Raw genomic sequence first — 26,773 nt, forward strand, 5'->3', positions numbered from 1 at the left:
ATTCAGCTGGATTATATATTTTTTTACATAATCAATCAATCAATTAATAAATAAATTAATGTATGTTAAATGATCAATACCTAGCAAGAGGTGCTAAAGAATCTATAATGGGTATCATTGTTTATTATTGTGCACAGCAGGAAAGGCTGTAAAGATGTGACTAGTAAGTAATGAGGAATGAGTCTTGTAACCTCTAAATATGAATGGTTTAACTGAGCTAGTTAAGATAAATGGGGTATTTATTTATTTAACAAAGAATAAACTTTGGATAGTGTCTGGGCAAGAGACATATTTGGAAGAAGAAGAGTACGACTCATTATTGAGAGGAAATTGGGCATGTTGAACATCCTCTTTTTACTGAGGGGCTAGAAACAGAGAAGGTTAGATTACTAGTAAGGTATTGCATACTTGTATCTGGAGATCACTGACAGATAGTGATACTTGTTATTTGAAATCAATGGAATATATGGATGTAACTATGGTGGCAATACATCCACCATAGTTACATCCAAATAATATCCATCTAGGATAGTGCAGGGAGAATTTACAGGGATGATGATGAACATGATAGATTTTCATAAGGGAATTGCAGTATAGATGGGAGACTGCGATGTTTGAAATAGATGGCAGGGGTTAGGGATGGCTTAGAATGTCATTTGATGCCTCAATGTAAAAATATGTAAACTGATATTAAGTTACCTTTGCCCAATATACATATGATTACAACAGGTATAAAGCAAGATTTTCAGTTCAGAGGATATGTATAATGCGTGAACATGTAAATTTAACTAATTTAATCATGAACAGCAGGAGGCTAATTAACACCTTTGCTTCCTGGAGGTTTCTAAGCCAGGAAACCACTTATTTCCTGAGAGATTTCCTCCAAAACATTTTGTTTCTGAAAACACACTTCATTAGATATACCATATCTGACAAATTATGTGAATTACAAAAAAAAAATGGAAATATGGTGGCTCTTTGAAGAGAATGGTGTCAATATCAAAGGTTCATCTGCAGATTCTAATTTTATATTGCAGATATAAGAAGACAAAATGTATGTTACATGCCAAAAATTATTAGTGTTATGGTCAAACAAATTATTATATCGCTGTAAGCATGCAAGATAGAGCCAAGATGTCAGCAGGAGAATTGTTCACCTGTTTGAGAGTTTTCCAATGATATATGCCAAGAGGAGGGAGCATGCTGTTTTTGTAATATTGCAAAATCTATGCAAGTTATTTATGTATATAATAGTTTCATAATATTTAAAAAATAATATTGCTCTAAAAAACTGTGTGTCAGAATGCAAGTATCAGAGCCAACATTGTGAGCCTTAATGTTTTGTATATGATGCCAGTATTTTTTTTACCAGTAGGTCACACATCCTTTATAAAATTAATGCAGTTATGAAAAATGTAGGTAATAGTCATACTGCTTTACCAAAAAAGCATTTACATCTCAGAATGTCTTCAAATAACCCACTGTGTTGTAATGTTATTTTTTACCAACACCCAGTGCTTGCATGCGGCATTACTAATATGATAGTATCACACTCCATTTTGCATTACTGATGTAAACATGACAAACATGTCAGATTGTTCATACCTTTTTGCAAACATTCCTTAACAACTCCAGTTCTGTACATCCCATACTGACCACTTCACCATGAATGCTTAACAAATTATGTTAGCTTGTAGGTGACACCTTACGTCCTAAGTTTTATGTATGCATCTGTACCAGGACCTCAAACTTAGACTTTTTAGATCATAATTTATTAGAATATAACATGGAAATTATAGTACTTTCAAGATTTGAGAAACAATGCAGGTTCCTTACCATACCTCTTAACATCTGAGTGCAAGAAATCTGGTCAAGGCCAAAAATAACGGGAGGACAAAGGCCCAAACTCAGGGACAGAAGTTAAATATTCCTCTTGTAAACTTAGAGTCACTAGATTATGTGCCCCAGGCAGTTATGCCCTAGCCATAAGCAGTATCCTACCTTCACCTAGGATGATGCCTCAATATAAACAAAAAATGATTGACTTCAACAATTGGCTTAGCTTTTGGTGTCACTCCAGGGGATCCAGTATCTGTCTGACTGGGAAGACATTGTCAACAGACAATACTACTTTGCCAGGAATAGTCTTCACCTGTTGCCTCTTGGCTTTCATTTACTACTAAAGGTACTTGCCTCTCCTATAGTTCCTTGTTTAGGCAACATCACAACAATATTTCTGACACAAAAAAAATCCACTTGAGACAAACTCAAGATTATGCTGCTTAATGCTAGGAGTCTAAACACTAAATCCATGTTTTCTTTATCTTTCCAGCTCAATGAATGTTGGATCTGACCTCAGTACCCTTTTTTCCAGCTTTTAGATCCAGGGCTTTGGCTCTTACACTATCCATAATGCACTTCTTTTCCCTGAAATACTTCAGATCTAGTTTGCCTCACATACATCACATATGCCCTAAGATATGCCCGCGAAAGCATTTATATCCTGCCAATACTTATAATGGGGAAGATTAGCTCAAAGACTGAAGATTTAACAAGGTTCTGTTCAGGTCCAATGGGACAGCCAATAGCCAAATGTGACAGTTTTGGCAAGGGGGATGGAGGAAGGGAGGTCATTATCTGTCTGGATGGAAATTACACTTTTGCAGAGAGACTTCTGAAATGCATGCAACAATAGAGGTTCACTCATATATCCAAAACACTGATGTGAACATTGGCCTCTGTTATAGATCATGTGCCTTGGATAGTCTTCCCTTCATAATGGCCCCCACCCAAGAAGGGAAGCATACATGTTCACAGTGCTGCCGGGGGGGGGGGGGTGCATAGGGGAATGGTCAACCATAGGAGACAAGAGGAGAGCTCAACCACCACAGAATATGACATCTGCATACCAGCATGAGGCATATTGGAGAGTAGAAAGGTTGATGAAACATTGACCACTGAACTGAAAGGGTCTGCTGTAGTACCCTAATGTAATACCTTGCCTTGTTGACCAGAGTAATTGAAGTAGCCATCAGTCCTAAAATAATTTGTTTTGGTGGGGGACTGTGTTAATTAAGAACTTGCAAGGTTTGAGGATGAACAGAAAGGAACCTTGATTGTGGGAACATGGCTATCAGGGATGTCATGTCCATATGGCACCCTATAAACTCTATTGCCTGTGTTGGAGTCAGTTGGCTGTTTGTCAAGTTTATAGTGATTCCTAAGTGCTGAGAAGACTTGAGGAAGAAGTCCCTGCACTGAATCAGTTGATCTCTGGTGGGAGTGACAGGGAGCCAGACACCTAGATATGGAAACACTAGTAACTCATGCAGTCTTAGGTAAGTTGCCACAACTGCCATACATTTGGTGAACACCACAGGGGGCTGTGTTGCGACCAAAGGGCAGTGCTCTGATTTAGAAGTGACTGGCTCCCAGCCAAAAGTGGAGAAACTTCTGGTTTGTTTTGCTATCTTTATATGGTAGTAGGCATCCTGAAGGTCTGTTGAGCATATCCAGTCATTCTTCCTCTGAAGAGGTAAGATGAACTGGACCACACCCTTCTGGAAATTTCTTTGCCTGACAAACTGATTTAGTGGCTGAGGTCCAGAATGGGCCTGAGGTTCCTGTTTTTTCCAGAACCAAAAAGAATCTTGAATTGACTCTGGATCCTTGTGGGTCAGGTGGGACCTCCTGGATGACTGTCTTTTTTAGCAGCTTTGCTACCTCTGCTGCTGCTTCATCCCTCTGACTGGGTAGAACATTAGGGCTTCTTTTCTTGTTGGTTTGAGGTAAAGCAAAGGAAATAATGTGACATCTGGTGATTACTTTTTGCACATAAGAATCTTGAGTAATGGCTAACCAAGCATGAGGGTACAGAGATAAGCACCCCCAAGACTGACTCCAAAGTGTGGCACTCAGGCAACCATTCAAGCACACTGAAAGAGTTTCTCAGTGAAGGGAACTCAAAACCATTGATTTTGAAGACTGTCTCTGCTCCTGGGGCAATGTCCATTGACATTGTTCCACCCTCTGCCATGGAGGACTCTGTAACCAGAAATGTCCTGGGCAAAATTTTGAGATTTTTGAACCCAGAGTTCCTTTCCCCCTTCTGGTTCTAGGGCAAGTCCTGGGGAGTGGAAAAACATTTTCCTATGGCAGACAGAGTCTTGTCCTCTTGCTTGCTTCTAGTGAGCATCTCTTTAACCTTGCGTCTGAAAATAGTTAAACCATCAAAGTGGACATTAATGAATGATATCTTGAAACTTTCTGCAAAATTGCACAGATGCATCCAGGTGTGCTATGAATAGCAATGCCAGTACCTGTTGCTCTTGCAATGCTATCTGCTGCATTGGAAAGAAAGTGCATGGACACATTAGACATAGATTGTAGGATAAATAGCTGGGATTCCACCATTTTCTGAATGTCCACAGGCAAATTACCTGTGTGGGATTTGGAAAGTTCTTTAATCAAATCCTTCCAGAAATGAGACATGTGTATCAAGTAGTTCAGCATGCAAAGTGCAAATATTGCTGATGCATGTGTCCACTTTTCAAATCTGTCTAATGCCTTGGACTCCCTGTTGGAGGGATAAACAGATGTGCTCTCTTTGGAAAGCTCCTTCTTTGTTGTTACTACCACCACCATAACATCAACTGTGGAACTCTTGATCCAATGTGATCTTTTCTGTGGATATATTGGTATTTTAATTGGTTTCCTAGAACTTTGGTCCACCACATTGGGTTCCTTCCAGACCACTGTAAAACCATGTCTGTGAGGTTGTCAATAGGCAGGATCACCCAAACAGTAGATGAGTCAGTCCCAAAAGCCTCAAGGAATACTGACACCTCTTGGGACGGGGCTTTGGATGACCCCACCCTATGCTTCATCAACTTAAGGATCTCTCTAAAGGAGATGTCTTCCGGGGGGACCTAGGGGACATCCTCCCCTTCCTCAAAGTCAGTATCTACTGAGATTGATTCCTGGGTGTAACTGACATGCCTCCTTTTGTATGTATGTTTTCTGTGACTTTCCTCCAGGTAGTGCTCCAGGGAGGTCTCAGAATATAAATGGGAACTCAGCAAGCAAGGGCCCTATAGGCTAAATAATGTTTTCTTTCCCTGAAGGAAAGTATGTTCAGTTAAAGCACCAGAATCCAAGGGGAATAAGGATGGAGTTGAGCTAGTGTGAGGAGTCTCCTTTCTATATCTGGAGATGAACCTTTCAAATGCTTTGAACTGAATGCCAAACTTAAAATAAGAACTGAGGACAGCCTTCCAGGACCCAAGGACCATATTGATGGAATATCCTCCATTTAGACTCAACTCTGTGTTGAAGCTGACATTAAAACCACTGAGGGGATGAGATGAAAACCTTGATGTTGATTAAAACTCTCGAGCCTGGGCCTTGATCTCTCAGCTCTCAGACCTTTTGTGATCTGATGGAACTGGAATCAAATGGGTGAGGGAAGGAGCCGTAGTCAAAACAGAAGTCACTTTTGGCTCTGACAAGATTTTCTCATTGGCATCAGTTGGCTCTGTGGATACCTGGACCAAGAGTCAGGCTGTGGAAGGAGAAGCCAAATGGGGAACATTGATGTCTGACCTGAAGGATGGACAAATGGAGTCTAGGACTTGCTGGCACTGGGGAGAAACAGCAAGGGGGAGATGGAGTATGACTCCATTGCTGTTGCTCCTGGTGTGATGTTGGATCCATCAGCTTGTGATTTTTGGGTGCTGGCACTGACTGGAGAGTCTGATCCAGAGACCTCTTCCTGGGTCTGTCCTAATGTTTGTCTTTTTTCCTTTTTCTTCCCTTTTTCCTCACTCTTTTCTCTCTCTCTCTCTCTCTCTCTCTATATATACATATATATATATATATATATCCTTATTATTTGAGGTCTATGGTTTATCTGATTTCTTGGAGAAAATAAAAGCTGGAGAAGAAGCAAGAGAGGTTGATTCTCCTGCTTGGGCAGTAAAAAGATCCTTTATCACCACTTTATATCTGCAGAGCATTAAACCCCTGACCCAAAAGAGTCACAGGACTACTACTCTACATTGAGATGGTCAGCCCCAAGTAATAAATGCACAAGTCTTATGGGTCTTGTGGGGGATATTGTGCCCACAGACACTGCACTTTTTTAAAGCCAGAGGTCTTGTCAGACATGTTGGAGTCCTAAAGATAAATTTCCTCATATACTCACACTAGAAAGAAAACGCAGTTGTAACAACCACCAGCAAACAAGTACTTGAAAAGCTATATAAAAAGCTATGACAAGCTATAAATAGGTACCATGTGAAAAGATGTGCATGTGTGTATATATATATATATATATATATATATATATATATATATATATATATATATATAAAAACACACACATACACGTGTATATATATATATATATATATATATATGTATATATATATATATATATATATATATATATATGTGTGTGTGGGGGGGGGGAGAAGAAACTTCCCATTACAGAAGAGTTCAGTCATGAAAAACAAGAAGAAAGGGATGAAACAGCTCTTAAGAAATACTGCACTAGTTATCTAAATGTAGATTCTGAGAGAGATAGTATAAATATTGAAATTTTGAAAACGTAGCATTGCTGAGCCCTCACAGATCATATCTGGTCTCTTCAGGCGGCATATGAGATTTGAGATATTTCAAGGAAAAGAAGGGCATTGTGGGTAGGAGGGAAGCCTTAATCCCAGATTCAAAACCTAGAAAAAAGACACAGAGGTCAGATCCATTCAGATCTGACAACCCATTCTTTGAGTCAGATGGATAAGATAATATCAGATCTCAAAGTATTGTCTACATTACTGCAGTAATCAGCTTACCATGCTCTACAGAGACACCCCTAAATCCAATCCACAGGTAAAGATAAAATACCAAACACCATACATTTATTAACTTATAATTAATGATTTACCTTATCACTATACAGAATCCACACTTTTACTGCTTTTCAATGTTATCATAATGTTGTTATAAAATAAAAGATACAGGTTAGAACAGACCTGTCTTTCACAAAGGCATGATGTGATACATTATGCAGACCCTTCCTGGTCATATCACTAGATAAAAGGGTCAAATCACTGTCTTCATGAGTTTACTGATGGATGTTAGTGAACTGACAGTCCTATAACAGGATGGGCCTCTTCTAACACCTTTGCTTTTATACGTTGTTTTTATTATAGAAGTTTTCCATTCACTTTGTTATTTTTTTATTTAATCTTTCCTCAAAACATATTCTTAAATGTGCAGCAGCTGAGTATTTTAACATTCATAGATCTTTGTTTGATATCCCATCTAAACCAGATGCTTTGTTTCATTTAAGTTAGACAGAAATGTGATATTACCAGTTGTGATGGAAAAACACCGTTTCCACTCTTAATGCTATCAAGGTTGCCAGAGCCTTTATTATCATAAAATGCTACATAGTATTCTATAAAAAGGATTTGGTAAGTCAGTCATTTCACCAAACTTTATCATCTTTAGTAAATTAATTAAATTGTGGCATACTATCTCTGGTCTTTCAAATGTATTTACAAAAAAAGCCTTTCTATTATTCTTGATGTCACTAGCTACATTTTCCTTAACTTTTGCCTGATCATTAGCAACTTGCTGTTTAACTTGCTTTTCTAATCAATTTAGTTGTGATTTTAACACCTGGTTCCTTTCAACCCTCCTCTTTTTCAATTGCTCATTCCTCATTTAATTAACTCTCTTGTTTTCTGACTTTTTGACAGCTTGGTTTTAGATGTACTTTTCTAGAAATGAAGTAATTTCCAGCTATTCTGAATATATTGATAATATTTTTAAATAATTGTATATTCCCTCAATAGCTTTGTCTTTAAAAATATTTTCCCATGGGATGTTTTGCCATTCCATATTTCGTAATTGCAATACATTTTTATGTTGATTGATTTCAGTGTTTTTAATTGGCAGATTCAATACTGAAACAATTACAGAATTATCACAATTATTTACTGTAGAAAAAGCTGACAGAAAATACCCTTAACCTCTAGTAGAGCATAAAAAATATCTAATACATTTCTCTACCACACTGGCTTGTAGACAGTCTGCTTGAAGTTACTTTCCAATAGAAAACCTGTGCATTGTTTTACTTGTCATAGCGCAATCTGTATTTCCTCATATAGTACCAGGTAAATTCAAAATACCCAATATTATCCTACATTTATTATAAAATGAACAGCTAAAGCTTATCAATTCAAAGTCAGTTTACAAGATCGCAACAGCTTGTCAAGTCCTTTCACTGAGACCCTATGCCCTCCTGATTTAAACTGATGGATAGGCAGTCAAATTATTTTTATTTTCAAGGCACTGGACTTCCATAGCCTAAAATAGATATTTAATCAGTATCATCACACCACTGTATCTCCCAAGAGTGGGATCTCTAGGACACCAAAATGCCCTATATCTATTATATGCAACAATCCAATTATGTTCCTTCAGCCATGTTGCTGTAATAACAGCAATATCAATATCAGATGAGGTCAAAACATTTTGCAAAAGAAAAAATTTATTTACTAGGTGTTTAATAGAAAAGATTTATTTACGTAGCTTTGTGTATTAGTTGCTAATAACCTTAATGTAGGCTTTATTAGGACCATTTGGAGACTAAAATGGTTCTCAAAAAGACTGCCTACCAGTTGGAAAATGCAAGATCAAACATTTTGGCAACAATTTTCTTACCAGCCTTGGGTAAATACAGGTTATCCTTTACAAACATGTGATCCCATAACTAAGTTTGGGTGATTAGTAACTGTCCACACACTTAGAGATGCATGTTTGTCTATATAAGAGTTAACCCAGGTGATTTTGCTATTTATTAGTTTAGTAAGTTTGCATTTCTGATAAATAATACATTAGTGAATCATTAAACTTCCTACAAAAGATTTATAGTCCAAGTTCAGCTGGTTCTCTAACCAGGACAACTTGATCTTTGATGGCAACCTCATTTATCCCTTAATTTATAAAATTTCTATTTATTTCTCTTCTGAAACATTTGGTTTTTCAATTACATGTGCTACGTCCCTGTTCGTAGCAGCAGGGTGGGTCATTAAAATGCTATTCTAATTGTTATTTATTTATTTTTTACAGATATGTGAGCTGAATTCCCTTTAATATCAAATCTCCAATCATAATATCATTTGTTATCACTAGTAGAATCAATCTCCATAGTACTTGATACAGAATTTCTTTTATGTAAAGTTATAGGATAAAACTGGACATAACCACCACGAAATAGTACATAAAATCCAGACTTTATTTGAATAAGCGCTTTCACGTGCTATCATAGCACGCTTCCTCAGATTTCACTTTACAATTCAAATCTCAGTATTTAAATACCATCATCATGTTCACTTAATCATTTAATTAAGGACAATCAATCCTAGCTGGAAGCAATTATGACAATTGTGCATAGCAACCTAGATCTTCCATCATGGAATCTGGTAACAAAACACTCAGTTTAAATCACAACAAAACAAAACAAAGAATAACGTGCTCTTTCATTACATGAAAGTCTCCTATGCACATGTAACAACCTACTGGCAAAACCTACTGACAAAAATCAAAAATTATGTCGTAAAAACTATATACTTAAAAATATATGGTCCAAATAAAATAGTTTATGTATTATATATGTATATATATAACTGGTCAAGTATAAAAATATACATACAATATATATCACAAGAACAGCAATATAAAAAACGTGAACGAAAACACATCACAATAATGTATGTATGGATAATTAATATAATTGAAATGTATAGCTATTATTATATAAGTATTCAATGTATCAACATTTCAATTATTCATTTATACTTTATTTAAAGTTCCCTTGGTCCTGCTTAACTTATATGTATGTAAATGTGAAACACCCACATACATATAAATGACCAAAAATAATAAATAGAAAAAAGGGGATAAATGCCATTTGATCATTATATCAAGAATATTAACTAATACACATATAATGTGCATATAAACTATAATGGTTTATCCACTGACGTCCACATAAACACTTACCTTTCCTTCCTTCTTCGTTGCTGTAGTGCATTTAAAGGCACATGACCTACCATTCATACTGTCCATCCTTTCTTAGTTAAGTGTCACTGACCACTGGCAGGACAGCATTTATATGCCTTGAGTATACCTGCTTCAATGCAGCTCCATCCATGCTAGATAAGTGTGCCACATTGCAGAATTATACCTGTTCTAGTTATTTCAAAGTGCTGCTGTTATATTTCTGCATTATTTTCTGAGTTGCTGCTCTTTTTCATACTTTAAAATGCTGCTGTAATTTCACTGTATTAACTCCTGGTTTTCAGCACTTTTGTATTTATTTCTAAATGTTTTCTGGTATTTTACTATTGTAATGGCCGATTCCCTGTACTTTGGGATTTTTTTAGTGATTTTACAGTTAGAAAAGTTAGGTCTGCACTCTAGTGTGATCACAAAGTATCCTGGTCTCTTCTGAGCTTGGGCATCACTGAGGAAACCTTGGATTGTGTCATGATTGTGCAGTGAGTTATTTTATTTGTTTGTCAATTTCATGTGTCTGCATAAAGTCACTGCATTTGTGTGAAGCTGCTCAGCATGCAGCAGAGGTTAACAGTGTCCTGTACAGGTGCAGGTACTTAGAATTCAACTTTCTGTATAAAAAGACAACCTCAGATATTTCCAGAGTATGTTGTTCTGTGATGAGCACCTGGTTTACATGTACAAGACCATAGCTCTGTGAGATTACACTAAGACTGTAGTTCTTAGCCAAACAGCACCCAAGCTAACCTGACATAAACCCCTATATTACCCCGTTACTGTGATTTGCACACAGAAGAGCATTGCTCTAATAGTTTTGCTTTTAACACTGTAGTGTCTACTAAACAGAACCCAAGTAAACCTATTCTAGACCCCTCTGGTACAAATCCCCTTGTAATTCACAAAGCAAACCTCTGAAACCATAGATAAACACTTTCCTTCTGTCTCTGCAGCCAGCTTGATGGAAATGGGCATCCTGAGACAATGTAGCAATTGTCTCACGTTTACTGCCAGCCACCTAATTCTTAAACAATTAGATATGGTGTGTGAGATATGTAATAATACATTATCCCTGGAGGTAAGGCTGTCACACAGAGCACTACAATTATCGAGCAGATTGCCAGAAACACACAGCAAAACATTTTACCTACCACTAATACTAAAGACCAAGCCCATAGCCTCATGTATGCTGAGGCCTCCTAGATGCAGCTATAACAACAGGGATCAGCAATCCCACAAATATTCTGCTTCAACTCATGATGTCTCAACTTGTAAGCCAATAAGGCAAACTTCCACACAAACGAATGTTCTAGAAATAGGTAATACTATTGTGAGACACACGTATGTTCTACTCACTAAGCTAGGTGAGGGTCACAGTCAGCTGCCTATCATACTCTCAGGTCATTGAACCACAAGTACCAATATGACTCTGTCATTGTACATGTGGGTGTAAATGAGTTGAGATCTACCTCTCTGGACTATATGACTACAGACACGATGGAGCTCTCAGGCTGTGTGTTCCACGTTGGTACGAGCCTAGCATTCTCCCTTCTCTAAGGATGCTGCTGCTTCTCCAGTACAAGCAGAACAAAATTGACTTTAACAATTGGCTTAGTTTTTGGTGTCATTTGAAAGGAATAGTATATTTGTTGGCTTGGGAGGATATGGTTGACAGACCAAACTTCTTTGCCAGTGATGTTCTGCATCTGTCCTCTTTAGGCTTTCAAATATTTGCTAAAACTTTGTCCATCCCCTTAAGTTCTTTTTTAGGCAATGCTGACCTGATAAGCCTTGCAACATAGCAAACCTACCCCGGGATAATCTAAAGGTATTAATGTTTATTGCCAGGAGTCTAAACAAAGAACTCCACAGCAAGCTCTTCCAACCGTGGAGAATGTAGGGATCTGTGTAATTACAAAGATATGGTTTAAAGCCATAGAGAACACCCTAGCAGTGCAAGGCTATAATGCCTACCACACATAGGATCATAGGATTATAGGAGGTTACTAGGCTAATGACCCTTGAGCCCTTACAAGCCTAGCCAAGTTTTACCCTTAATTCTATGATCAGCAGCTATCACCCCTGTCCAAGAGGGACATAGGTGGATCCCCTGGGGTGATGTAGACCAGTTATTGCACAAGAAGGGACAAAAGGTGGAGGTATCTCAATATTCATCAAAAACTGTCACACCTCAAGATTTGTCAGGCAATATGATAGACTTGAGCTTCTCCATGTTCAACTTGCCATAAAAGTTCTGTACCATATTAATGCAAGATATAATTCCCCTTCTATAAACCAGGACACCCACACTACATACCTAAAGAAAATGGAATTGCTCTGCATTGAATCCAACACTATACTCCTGTGTGACTTCATTTACCTCACTATAATCAGAAAAACATATACAACTTCCAAGACTCAGGCACAGAGATTCCAGGATTTTGTCAGCACAAATGCTCTGGCCCAGCTAGTCCATACACCCACAATAGGCACCAACATCCTTAACCTAATCCTCACAAACGTAGAGGAACTTTACACGAGCTTGTCTGTAATGTCCTTTCTTGTTAGGTTGGACCATAAAGCTGTATTCTTTGAAATTAAACTAAAACCTGTGATCCCATCAAACCCTTGAACATTCAGGAATTATTCCAAAGCAAACCTCCCAACTACTAAGTGATATCTGGCAAAATATCAAGCCCTTCTCCCAAATCAGATAAACTCCTCTGCCTGGCATAACTGTTCATAGAGACCTGATGCCATCATGTAAACAGCTGCATTGAGGCAATTGTATCCACCCAAAAATAAGTACAGAACCAATTCAAAGAACAAGCCACCATGGTCAAATCCCAGCATCAACAAGTTTTATACCAAAAGAAAGAAAACCATGGCCAAATCTAGGATGTGCAGTGCCCAGCAAGGCAAGAAACCCCTCATCAAGCTAAATAATCAAGTCAGAAGTATTATCAAGTCCACTAGTGTCAAATTTGAAGCAAAGATAGCCTCACAGCAAAGGATAACCACAAGACATTATTCAGCTATGTCCACAACTGCAAAAATGTGATTAACTAATTGCAAATGTAACCACCTATACAGAGCTAGAGGATATAACAAATCTATTTGCTGATAAATTTAGCTCGAGTTGTACCTCACTTCCTCCCATGACACCGCTCAAGAAATACCCCTGACTATAATCCCACCCCCGTAGTTATCACTAGCAAACAAGTCCTCACTGCACTCTCCAAGGCAAAAAAAAATATGGGCCCAGATAATATCAGCACCTGTCTGCCTTGGACAACATGGTCAACAGACCATGATGCTTTGCCAGAGATGGACTGCACCTGTCACCCCTGGGGTTCCGGATACTGGCTAAGGCTCTTACTACCCCTATAGTGCCTTTTTTAGGCAAGGTTCAAATGACAAATTCACCACCATAACAGGAACAGGCAAGCAAAAAACAGGGTAATGCTACTCAGTACTAGAAGTCTAAATCTCAAAATGCACTCCCTTGAGGCACTCCTTAAAATGGAGAACATCGATATCTGTGCAGTGACTGAGACCTGGTTCAAGGCTCCAGAGAGCACCCCTGCATTACCAGGCTATAACTCATACCACAATTTTCGGCTACCTAACCTGGACAGGAACACCAAAGGTGGAGGTGTGCCCATATTCATGAAGGATATCCACACCTCCGGGCTAGTTGCTCAGCATAATGCATCCGAGGTTATCCAAGTGCAACTAACTCTGGGCAAAACTGCAATCCAAATTGTAGCTTGCTACAGATCCCCCACCATGCCCCAGGATTCCCACTCCTCTTTTCTTGATATACTGGAAAATTATTAGGGTTCAGCCAAACACCCTAATAATGGGTGATTTCAACTACCCCCACCATTAACTGGTAAAACTACTCATGTACCAACTCCTTCGTCAACGCCTTCTGGAATTCATAAATTCCAATGCCCTGGATCAACTTATCCACACCCCCACCAGGGGCAACAATATCCTAGACCTAGTCATTACCAACATGTGTGACCAGAGTTCCACACCTGAAGTCAACTCCTCGTTGGTCAGATCCGACCATAAGCTAATCACCCTAGATATCCACATCCCGCCCCCACCCCCATTAAGGAAATCATGGTAAAAAATTTCTCCAAAGCCAACTTCATGCTTCTTAAGACACCCATACAGATGGACAATACAGTTACGACTGCTGAGTCCTACACAGATGCACTCTATAAGCACTTATACGAGTGCATGGATCGTGCAATCCCAAACAGAACCAAGATGCTATCCTCCAAAAAAAGGAAGCCAATCTGGTGGACCCCTGCCATAAACAAACTCTACAAAAGAAGGAAGAAACTGTTGCAAAAGAGAGTAAAATCCCATGAGTGGAGGAGTTCCCTGGTCAGCCTCAGTAAGAAGCTGAGATCCCTTATAAGATCCTCCAAAGCTAGCTAGGAGAACAAAATTGCCACTGATTCTAGAGACAACCACAAAGCATTCTATAGCTATGTCAATAATCTCAATGGCAACACCCAGATCTGCTCTGAGTTATAGCACACCAGCATGAAAATTACAGAATCAACTGATATTGGCAACTTCTAGGCAGATAGGTTCAGTGCTAACTTTACCTCCTCTCACCCCCTAAAGGGCCCATAACTATACAGGAAGAATGCAAATTCCCTGTAATCACAACTATGCAGGTAAAAGCTGCACTCTCTAAAGTCAAAAACTCAGCATCCATGGGACCAGACAACATCCCAGGCTGCGTTTTACATGAACTTCAGAATGAACTGGCTCCCCACCTAAGCACCATGTTCAATCATAGTCTCACATCAGGCTTTGTGCCCACTGAATGGCACACAGCAACAGTTATCCCACTCCACAAAGAGGGATCCACCACTGATCCGAGGAACTATTGCCCTATTAGCCTGATGAGCCTGGTCTGTAAGGCCATGGAACTTATCATTGTGGAACTCATAAACAAAGACATTGGTAACCTCCAAACTCTGGACCCCACCCAGTTTGGGTTTGTGAAAGGCAGATCATGCCTCCTGAACCTGATCGACTTCTTTCAGGCAGTCACCAAAGCTGTAGGTGAGGGTAAGGTGGTTCACACAGTCTATCTTGACTTTGCCAAGGCTTTTGACACCATCCCCCATTCTGGAATTATAGCTAAACTCACTAAACTAGGTATAAATCCGTATGTCACAAGATGGGTTGCCAGTTGGTTCACTGACAGAACCCACACTGTAAAAGTTGCAGACTCCAAATCTGACTTCAAACCAGTGACAAGTGGAGTACCACAGGGATCAGTTCTGGGGCCTCCCCTGTTTGGTATCTACTTCTCTGAAGTACAGGCTAACACAGAAGGCCTTTGGCTAATGAACTTCGCAGATTACGGCAAACTAGGGGCCATAGTTGAGTCCCCAAATGATGTGGACATCCTACAGAAGGGCCTCACTGAGACAGATGCCTGGTGTCAGAGCCATGGCCTCAAGCTCAATGCCAAAAAATGCATTGTCATCCCCTTTGGTAAAAACTATGTACCCATGAGCTACCACATAGGCGGCAGTCTACTTAACGCCGAATGTGTGGCAAGAGACCTTGGGACCCAGTTGGACAGTAGTCTGTCCTTTGATAATCACATCACCACAGTAGTCAGGAAATCCTTCTACATGGCTCACCTCATCACAAAAGGGTTCTCATCTAGGAAAAAAGAGGTCATTGTTCCCCTCTACTCGACACTCATTAGACCCATTATAGAGTACAGTGCCCCTTTTGGAATGTACCAAGACATCTGCAGCAGCTGGAAAGGCCACAGAAGTACCTCACAAAGAGGATTACTGGCCTCAAACAGATGCCCTACACTGTCCATCCCAAAAAACTCCAGCTTTACTCCATAGCATATCGCCTACTCCAAGGTGATCTCTGCCTAACATATAAAGCTATGGACATGCTACACCTAAAGAAATCCCAGTTCCTCTGAGAATAAACAGGACATGGTGGAGGGGATAGATTCCTGTCCCAAAGACTTCCCAAACTCTGGAACAAGCTACCCATCTATGTCAAGCAAAGTTCCTCATTAGCACTTTTCAAGAAAAATCTTGATAAGTGGATGGGAAATTGGAAATACACCTCGGGGATCACTTCTGTGGCTCTGCTTGACAGGGGCACATGAAAATAAATTTCTTGGGTGGTGTAAGCCAGGGAACCTTGTTGGCTTAGGCTTACTTAGGCCCTTGGGCCAATAGCCTAGTACCTACCTATGAACCTATGAATATGATGCCTACTAAATGGCATGAAACATGGCCTTTCAAGACCTCTAAAATCACTGTTCATTCTTAGCCTCCTAACTGGCTTCATGTCTAGCGAATGTAGGACTGAAACACTTAAACCTCTGCACAAGGGTGGGCCATCTGTGGACCCGGGTAACTACAGACCCATAAGTCTGGCTAGTCTCCTATGTAAAGCCATGGAAAGACTTATCATGGATATTATAAATAAAGCCATAGGAAATCCCAAGAAGGAAAGACATCCCTGATCAGTATCAGCAAGAAACTATGATCCCTCATAAAATCATCCAAGGCTAGCTTCGAAAGAAAAATTGCCAAGGACTCCAAAGATAATCACAAAGCGTTCGTTATCTATGTCAAGAACCTAAGTGGAAACTCTCAGATCTGCTCCGAGTTAGTGCAGAATGGCAGAAAATGCACAGAACCGACTGATATTGCCAACATTTTGGCAGACAGGTTTAGTGCAAACTTCACCCCCCTCTCACCCCCTAAAGGGCCCATAACAATACCAGAAGAACATAGTGCCCTGGAAATCACTGACACACAGGTTAAAATAGCCCTATCCAAAGCCAAAATACAGCTTCAATGGGACCAGATGGTGTCCCTGGCTGTATCTTACATGAGCTCCAAAATGAACTAACCCCTCACCTAAACACACTGGTCAAACTCAGCCTCTCTACAGGCTGCATACCCATAGAGTGGTGCAAATCAACAGTTATCCCGCTCCACAAAGGTGGAGCCACAACGACCCCCAGGAACTATGACCCTATAAGCCTGACTAGCCAGGTCTGCAAGGCTATGGAGCGGATCATCATGGAATTCATTAACAGAGACATTGGAAACCTTCAAACATTGGACCCTACCCAGTTTGGCTTTGTTAAGGGCAGATCATGCCTCCTAAACCTGGTGGACTTCTTTGAGACAGTTACCAAGGCTTTAGACGAGGGAAAGGAGGTCCACACAGCCAGCCTAGACCTCGCAAAGGCATTCAACACCATTCCCCATTCTGGTATTATAGGCAAGCTCACCAGCCTGAACATAAAGCCTACGTCACGAGATGGGTTGCCAATTGGCTCATGGATGGAACCCACACAGTGAGAGTTGCAGGCTCTAGGTCTGACTCTAAACCAGTTACAAGTGGCATCCCCCAGGGCTCAGTCCTGGGACCCCTCCCATTCGGTTATATACTTCTCAGAGGTATAGGCAAGCACAGGAGGACTATGGCTGACCAAGTTCGCAGATGACTGCAAACTGGGGACCATAACTGACTCTCCAACAGATACAGATATCCTCCAGAACGGTCTCACTGAAATGAATACCTGGTGTCAAAATCATGGCCTCAAGCTAAATGCCAAAAAGTGCATAGTCATCCCCTTTCAAAAAAAACAAAGTACCCATGAACTACCACACACGTGGTAGTCCCCTAAATACAGAAAATGTAATAAGGGATCTGGGGACCCAAGTAGATAGTAATCTCTGGCCCACCTAATCACAAAAGGGTTCACATCTAGAACAGAAGAAGTTATTGTGCCCCTCTACTCATCACTCATCACTCATCAGACCCATCATAGAGTACAACGCCCCATTGGGGATGTACCTTACAAGACACCTGCAACAGCTGGAAAGACCACAGAAGTACCTCACCAAGAGGATTACTGGCCTCAAACATATGACCTATGCAGCCTGACTGAAGAAACTCCAGCTGTACTTGGTTGCATATCGCTTACTCAGAGGTGATCTCTGCCTGACATACAAGGTCATGTCCAACCCAGAATTGATAGACATGCTCCACCTAAAAAGAAACAAATCCTCAAGAGCCACATGTTCTAGGGATCTAAACCTCACCATAACGATAAATAGGATGTGCTGGAGGGATAGATTCCTGTCCCAGAGACTCCCCATGCTTCGGAACAGGATTCCAATCTACATCAGGCAGAGCCCCTCATTAACACTCTTCAAGAGATACCTTGATGAGTGAATGGGAAACAGAAAATTTACCCCGGGGATCACTGCAGTGGCTCTGCTGGACAGAGGCACAGGGAACTAATGGCTCTGCTGTACTGAGGCACAGGGAACTAATCTAAGGGGGCGGCGAAACCAACACATTCTGGCTAGGCTTATAGATGCCCTTGGGCAGATAGCCTAGTACTTACCTATGAACCTATGAACCTATAAACTTTCAGACACTGGATCCAACATAGTTTGCTTTTTCAAAGGCAATTCATGCCTCGTCAACCTGATGGACATTTTCAAGAAAGTCAACAAAGCTATGGCTGAAGACAAAATGGTGCACATTGGCTATATTGACTTGGCCAAAGTATTCAGCACTCTTCCCCATTTGGGCATTGGTGCCAAACTCACAAAACTAGGAGTAAACCCATATATCATCCAGTAGATAGTCAACTGTCTCAGATAGAGTCCCCTATCCTGACATATTGTGTCCTATCTCCACAAAAAGTCAGTTACTAGTAGAGCCTGTCAGAGCTCAGTGCTCAGGCTGCTCCTTTTTGGCATCTACTTTTAGGAAGTCAAAGGTAATATCAAAGGCTTCTGGTTCACCAAGCTTACAGACTGCACAGTGCAATCATAGAACTCCCCAAGGATGCTAAACTCCTCAAAAAGGTCTTGCCACAAACTAATAATTAGTGCCAGAGCCATGGGCTAAAATCGAATGCCAAAAAATTTATAATAGTATCCTTTGGAAAGTCACCCATGTATGGAATTACCATATGGACAATACATCCCTAAGAGCAGACCCAGTACTTAGGGTCTTGGGAACATATGTGGACAGTGACTTGGCCTTTGACCATCATGTGTCTACTGTTTTAAGGAAATCATTCTATATTGCACAACTTACAAGCAAGGGCATGGCTTCCAGGTCCAAGGATGCCATTGTCTCATTGTACTCAGCCCTCATTAGGCCAGTCATTGAGTATAATGCTCTTTTTGGTATGTACCTGACCAGGCATACACACCAACTAGAGCATCTATATAGGCTCCTGGGTCTATATTAGATCTTCAAACGCTTAGGTTGTCGAATGCTGACATGTCGACACCTAAATGTCGAAATGTAATAAACGTGACAGGCCAATTCTGCAAATTTTTTCCCAGGGGAAAAAATGTGCATGGCCAACAAAAAAACAAACAAACTCTAGAACCCTAATCAAGTGGGGGGCTGTACCCCCCTAACTAAATATGCCAACGCCAACATCGCTCTATATCGGGAAAAGCAAATTTTCTCTCAAGGAGGTGACAAGTGACTTCAGTATTTCTACTTTAATGTTTCTTTGATTAAACTAAACTCAGTTCAGCAGAAGCTTTTGATGTGCTGGATGTGATAAAACTACAACTCTTTGAATGGTTTGAATGATAATAATACGATATTTCACTCCACTATCCCTTCCCATCATCTCATTCCACTCCACTTTCTGTTTTTCTATTCTTGAGCAATTCTTCATACAATGACATTAGAGCACAGGCAGTTTTATGAATCAATTGCTTGTTTAGTTTATATAATCTTACACAAATCACTTAAACTTGCACATATCATACAAAAATGGTTCTTATCACCCTGTATTGTTTAAAAAGAATTCCTGCAGGTGGTATACGATAATGAAAACTTTGATGGAGCAAAACATTCAAAGCAATATTATTAAAATTCTCCGTAAAAACATGTAGTAAGGCTGGGCTCAAAAGAAAAAGCAGTACGCAATATTATGTCCCAGTTAATTAAAATGCCAGTGCCAGCAACCTCAGCGAAGCACATCAAACAAAAAGAGCAAGAGGGAGAGAGAGAGGGAGAGAGAGAGTGAGATAGACAGTTATCAGGCTTCAGTAGAACAAACTGCCTCTAATTAATATATGAATATATAATATAATATATGAATGCAAACATCAATAAATGATGAAAGGTAGAAGCCACACAATCCAGTTTTCTTTACATTTTTTTAATGTCAAAAAAGCAAGTATGGGAGACTTTGTTGTTAATAAAAGAAGAAAAATGTGGTGTATGTCGACTAGCTGGCCACAGCTGACCTTTTGCATCAACTGCTTGTCTTGCTGTTTGCTCACGAATAGCAAAACACCATTCACAAAAGATTAAAAGGCACTAATAAATAAAACTAGATACTAGATAACAGGAAATGCTCAATATCATGGTGTTACAGATTATTCAAAACATAAACTAGTCAAAGTGTCATACACAAAGGAATTTCTGCAAAGTTATTTGTCTCACCAAAAAAATACTTGATTGTTGCTCAGTTGCCTGGTTACTCAGTCCTTGCAAAACAAGCAGGTTATGCAGATTATACACAGTCTTATCAATTATTTAAAGGATTAATACAGACTTATCAAAACGTCTTAAAATTAACTTGATGGAAAGTTTACACACAGATAATACCATTTCAAATATTATTTTCTTTCTTTATCACTTTACAAAATTTTAATTCATCCTATGTAATTGTTCAATCAAACCTCTTACCTGTTGCTTGAAGCATCCTACAATGTCATGTGGGACAGAGATAGGGAGATTCAGACAGAAACAAATACTACTACTATAAGGCTCCATGGGATCAGTAGGATCAGGACATAATCTCCAATATCTTTATCAAACCTCTTCAGTATGCTACTGCAGTTAAATTAAATTAGTTTTACAATCCAGGGCATATTCATAGTTTATTCTCTGGCTTATTCCTCCAGTATATCAGGGCCTACAACGTGACTACCACTTCATTATTTCACCACTTCCTGTTGAAGTGTCGAGTGTTGTTTTTTTCTTCAACTCAGTCTTTATATTTTTTAGTCTGCGGTAAAACAGAACTCAAAAATCGATGCAAACTTTGACAATCAACTGTTCACAATTAGGTACAGGTCAAGTGCATACCAGGTGTAGGTGAAAGAACAATTTAGCAAAAAGATGCACAAGCCACAAAGTCAGGAGGGATTCAGAAAGGTGTATGACAGTCAACAACAGTAGATCTTAAGCCAAGCAAACTACAACAGCTACTTGCAGTTAAGACCACAGGAAAAACACTGTCCCCATCCACTGTCCGACTATGACTGTCAAATAGAGATGCTAGAGAGCATAACTGCATGTTTCTGCAAAGTCTCACATGGTATGTAAATGACTTTCTACTAATAAACCTTGCTGTGTAGCCCTTAAATTCAAATATCTTATATACAAGCTTAAAAACTTTAAACAGATTTAAAAAGAAAATGTTTCTTCCCACATAAGCCCATGCCTGCTAAGTGCAAATTAACAGCAGTTATGGAATACATTCAGAATTGGACAATATGTAATTGTTTGCCATCAGGATTGTTGCCATTGTTAATCATGCTATTTTACATGAATTATATCTTCCAATTTTCCTTCTAGTATCACCTATAGTGGCAAAAAATGGATTTTATGTCAAAAGTAAGTGATTCTGGAATAATTGTTAATAAGCTGACAATAAAGGACAAGTTATTAGCTGTCATCAGATCTTCTTGTTTCTTTCATATGAACATTGGCCTTATTAAGCACCTCATAAATCTGCAGACCTTCCTGGAGGTAGTCATTGGTCTTTTGGACCACTGCAATACCCACTGCTGGAGTCAAACTGATCATTTGCAGCTGGTGCAGAGTTCTGCAGCTCTGCTCTTGGTGATGCCTGTTCAGCATTGTTTACAATGGCTGACAGGTATCATATCATCTGTAAAGTTCTAAGTTATCTAGCCCTGCATAAGTTGGTGCCTCCTACCTTCAAGAGCTGCCAGATTGGTATTGGTTGCTCCTTGACTGTGATTCTAAAAATGTTAGATAATTTCTTTATGAAGGACCATACATTTTGGATATTTTATCAGTTTGGCTAGGGGAGTCCCAGATGTTCAATGGCTACAAATAGTTCTCCTCTATTTATCATGTGAGACAGAGACAATAGCCTAGTGATGCCTCCAGACAGTTTTATAGTTACATCCTACTGACACATCTAGGTATCTCCTACTGTCTTTTCATATTAACATTAATAATTCCAAAATCATGTACATACCAGCTATTGAAATAGGTTCATAAGTTCATAGGTTCATACTAGGCTATCTGCCCTAGGGCATTTATAAGCCTAGCCAGAGTGTGTTTGGCTTTTGCCACCCATTTTAAATTAATTTTGCTATGCCCTTTTTCGAGGTTATTATACTGTGCCTCTGTCTAACAGTGACACAGAAGTGATACCTGGGGTAAACCTACGATCTCCCATCCACTCATCAAGATTCCTCTTGAAGAGAGTCAATGAGTGACTCTGCCTAACCTGGACTGAGATTTTATTCCAGAGTGAAGGGAGCCTCTGGGTTGTGAATCTGTCCCTCCAGCATGTCCTATTTATTTCAGTGCTGAGTTTCAAGTCTCTATAGCACGTAGCTTGATGGGATTTGGATTTTCTGACGTGCAACATGTCCATTAATTCCGGGTTGGACATGGCTTTATACGTCAGGCACAGATCGCCTCTGAGCAGGCGGTATGCCACTGAGTAGAGCTGGAGTTTCTTTAACCGGGCAGCATGTGGCATCTGTTTGAGCCCTTTGATCCTCTTGGTGAGGTACTTTTGGGGTCTTTCCAGTTGCTGCAGGTGTCTGGTAAGGTACATCCCAAAAGGGGCATTGTACTCAATTATGGGCCTGATGGTGGATGAGTAAAGAGGCACGATGACCTCCCCTGATCTAGATGTGAATCCCTTCATGATTAGGTGGGCTATATAAAATGTTCTTCTAACCACTTTGGCCACGTGGTTGTCAAATGAGAGATTGCTATCAACTTGGGTCCCCAGGTCCCTAATTACTTTTTCTGTACTTAATGGATTACCACCTATGTGGTAATTTGTGGGCACTTTGTTTTTGAGAAAGGGTATGACTATACACTTTTTGGCGTTTAGCTTGAGGCCATGGCTCTGGCACCAGTTGTCTGTTTCTACGAGGACCTTTTGGAGGATGCTTGTGTCGGCTGGAGTGTCGATTATGGCACCCAGTTTGCAGTCATCTGCGAACATGGTCAGCCACAGTCCTTCCGTGTTGGCCTGTACCTCCGAGAAATATATACCGAACAAGAGAGGTCCCAGGACTGAGCCTTGTGGGACGCCACTTGTAACTGGTTTGGAGTCTGACATGGCTGCAGAAATTCTAACCATGTGGGTTCTGTCCTTGAGCCAGTTTGCAACCCATCTAGTGACATAGGGGTTTATATTTAAGCTGGTGAGCTTATCTATAATGCCCGAGTGGGGTATTGTATCAAAGGCTTTTGCGAGGTCCAGGTAGGCTGTGTGGACCACCTTCCCCTCGTCAATGGCCTTGGTGACTGTTTCAAAGAAATTGACCAGGTTTAAGAGGCAGGATCTGCCCTTAAGAAAGCCGAACTGGGTAGGGTCCAGTGTCTGTAGGTCCCCAATATCTTTATTTATGAGGTCCATGATGATCCTTTCCATAGCTTTGCAGACCAAGCTAGTCAGGCTTATGGGGCGATAGTTTCCAGGATCCGTTGAGGCACCACCTTTGTGGAGAGGGACCACTGTTGCTGTACGCCACTCTTTGGGTACATATCCTGTAGTAAGGCTGAGATTGAACAATAGTTTTATGTTTGGGTTTAGCTCTTCTTGGAGTTCATGTAGGACGCAGCCCGGGACACCGTCTGGTCCCATTGATGCTGTGTTTTTTGCTTTGGAGAGGGCGGCTCTTACCTGAGCATCTGAGATGTCAGGGGGGCAGCACTCTGCTGGGATAGATATTTGCCCTTTTGGTGGGGAGGGGGGGGGGAGTTTGCACTGAACCTGTCAGCTAGGATGTTGGCAATGTCTGTGGGTTCGGTAGATTTTTTGTCATTTTGGACTAATTCTGAGCATATCTGGGAATTCCCACCCAGATTCCTAACATAACTAAAGAAAGCCTTGTGATATCCTTAGTGTGCTGTGCAATTTTTCTCTCGAAGCTGGCCTTAGACGATTTTATGAGTGCCCCTAGTTTTTTGCTAATACTGATCAGAGATGCCTTCCCTTTTTGGGATTTTGCTCTATCATGTAGTAGCTTACTCCTTCTATTGTATAGTTTGTTTATGGCTGGGGTCCACCAGACAGGACGTCTGCCTTTGGAGGATTGGGTCTTGGTTTTATTTGGGATTGCATGATCCATGCATTCCTGAAGGTGTTCATAGAATGCGTTTATAAAGGATTCTGTGGTCTGGGCCGTATTTTCCACAGGCCCGGGGGCTTTGAAGGATTCCACCTCGATTTTGAGAAGTGTGAAATTTGCTTTAGAGAAGTTTTTCACTGTGGTTTTCTGGGCAGGGGGTGGGGTCGGGATGTGAATATCCAGTGAGATTAGTTTATGGTCTGATCTTACCAGTAAGGGATACACTTCTGGTCTGGAGCACAGAGTCCCCATGTTGGTGATGATCAGGTCCAGTATGTTTTCCCCTCTTGTGGGAGTGGTAACAAGTTGTTCCATAGCATTTGAGTTTATAAATTCTAGGAACCTTTGGGCTAGGGTGTTGGAGCTAGAGTAATGCTCCTAGTCTATGTTTGGGTAGTTGAAGTCGCCCAATATAATGGTGTTTGGAGAGACCTTTATATTTTCCAGTGTTCTCAGGAAGGCCGAGTGGGGTTCCTGGGTTTGGGAAGGTGGTCTGTAGCAGGCTATAAACTGGAAGGCAGTTTTACCCACTGTTAGTTGCACATGGATAGTTTCTGATGCTTCGTGCTGTGCCACCAACCTGGAGGTGTGGGTATCATTGACGAATATTGATACTCCCCCTCCTTTTGTGGTTCGGTCCAAGTTTTGGGGCTGAAAAGCATGGTATGAGGTATAACCTGGTAGTATTGGGGTGCTCTCGGGAGCCTTGAACCAGGTTTCTGTTACTGCACAGATATCGATGTTCTCCATGCTAAGGAGAGTTTCGAGTGCGTGCATCTTGAGGTTTAGACTTCTGGTGTTGAGTAGCATTACTCTTAGTTTCTTATCCCTTGTGATACCTATGGAGGTGGGTTTGTCTCTTGAGCCTTGCCTAAAAAAGGCACTATGGGGGTAGCAAGAGCCTTTGCCAATATCCGAAAGCCCAGGGGTGACAGGTGCAAGCCATCCCTAGCGAAGCATCGTGGCTTGTCGAGCATGTCATCCCAGGCTGACAGGCATTGGATCGCCCTTGAATGACACCAATACTTAAGCCAATTGTTGAAATTGATCATCTTGTCTTCATATTGTGGCATCATTCTTGGTGAGGGTAAGATGCTACTCAAGGTCAGGGTCATACCGGCCTGGGCTACATGCTCAGAGAGCTCCTCTATGTCTCTTTTCATGTAGTCCAGGGAGGTACGTCTCAGGTCATTCACACCAGCATGGACAATGACTGAGTCATATTTGTACTTGCCTTGGAGTGACCTGAGTGCTTGTGTTATGTGGCGGATCCTAGCGCCTGACAGGCAGCTCACTGTGACCTTCTTCTTGTTCAGCCTGGTGAGCGGGACGTCACTATGCCTGATGATAGAGTCACCTATTACAAGTGTATCAGGTGTGTTGTTTAGCCTTAAGGGCTGTGACTGTTCGGCACACTGGCTTTGTGAGCTATGTGTTGCATGTGTTTTGTTTTGGGGTAGCGGTTGCTTGGGTGTCTGCTTTGGAGGTCTCTGCTGCTTAGGCAAATTTTTATTTAGAGCCTCCGAGTATGTTTTTGTGTGTTTATGTGTTTGGTTTGCTGTCGTAGTAGGTCTATGTGAGACTGGAATTGTAGTGAGTGTGGTTTCCTTCTCCTCCTGACTGGTTATGCCAGTACTGAGTTGAGAGAGCTTAGCCTCCAGTTTGGCTATATGGTTGCATCTCTCACATGTGTTGGAATTTGTTGGGAGGAGGAGAGGGTTGTCTGTGTACATGAGGCAGTTGTAACATTGCCTCAAGATTCCCAGATTCACCAGATGGACCAGAGAGGAGATTGACAACTGACCTTTGGACATGCTAGAATAGTATTGGGAATTCCTTTATAATTGAAAAAAGGGCCAATGGGAACAAGGTACTCAAGGGGAGTTTGTGAGGGTGTAGTGCTTTTAATTTTTTAGTGATGACTTAGTGAGCAAGTGCCAGGTAACTAAATGCAATGTGTTACAGGTAACTTAAATGCAAAAAACGACAAACAGTAACTTTCTTTCAAGTGAAACAAGGAAATAAGTACAGTAAGCAATGCAGATATCACTAGGGATCCACAGAAGTGCTGAAAAGCCGCATTTTAGGTGAAATTAGCATTTCAGGGAAATAACAAGCATACAAACAAAGCTAGATTCAGCAGGCCTGGATCAAGTCTATGCTACAGCAAACAAGGTGTACTAATTTCAGTAAGAAACAGTTCAAATATGCAGGCACTATAAGCCTTTAACCAGAAATTCCCAGCTCAG

The sequence above is a fragment of the Protopterus annectens genome, chromosome 11.part0 (assembly GCF_019279795.1).
Source record: "Protopterus annectens isolate FY-2018-M chromosome 11.part0, PAN1.0, whole genome shotgun sequence".
NCBI lineage: Eukaryota > Metazoa > Chordata > Ceratodontiformes > Protopteridae > Protopterus > Protopterus annectens.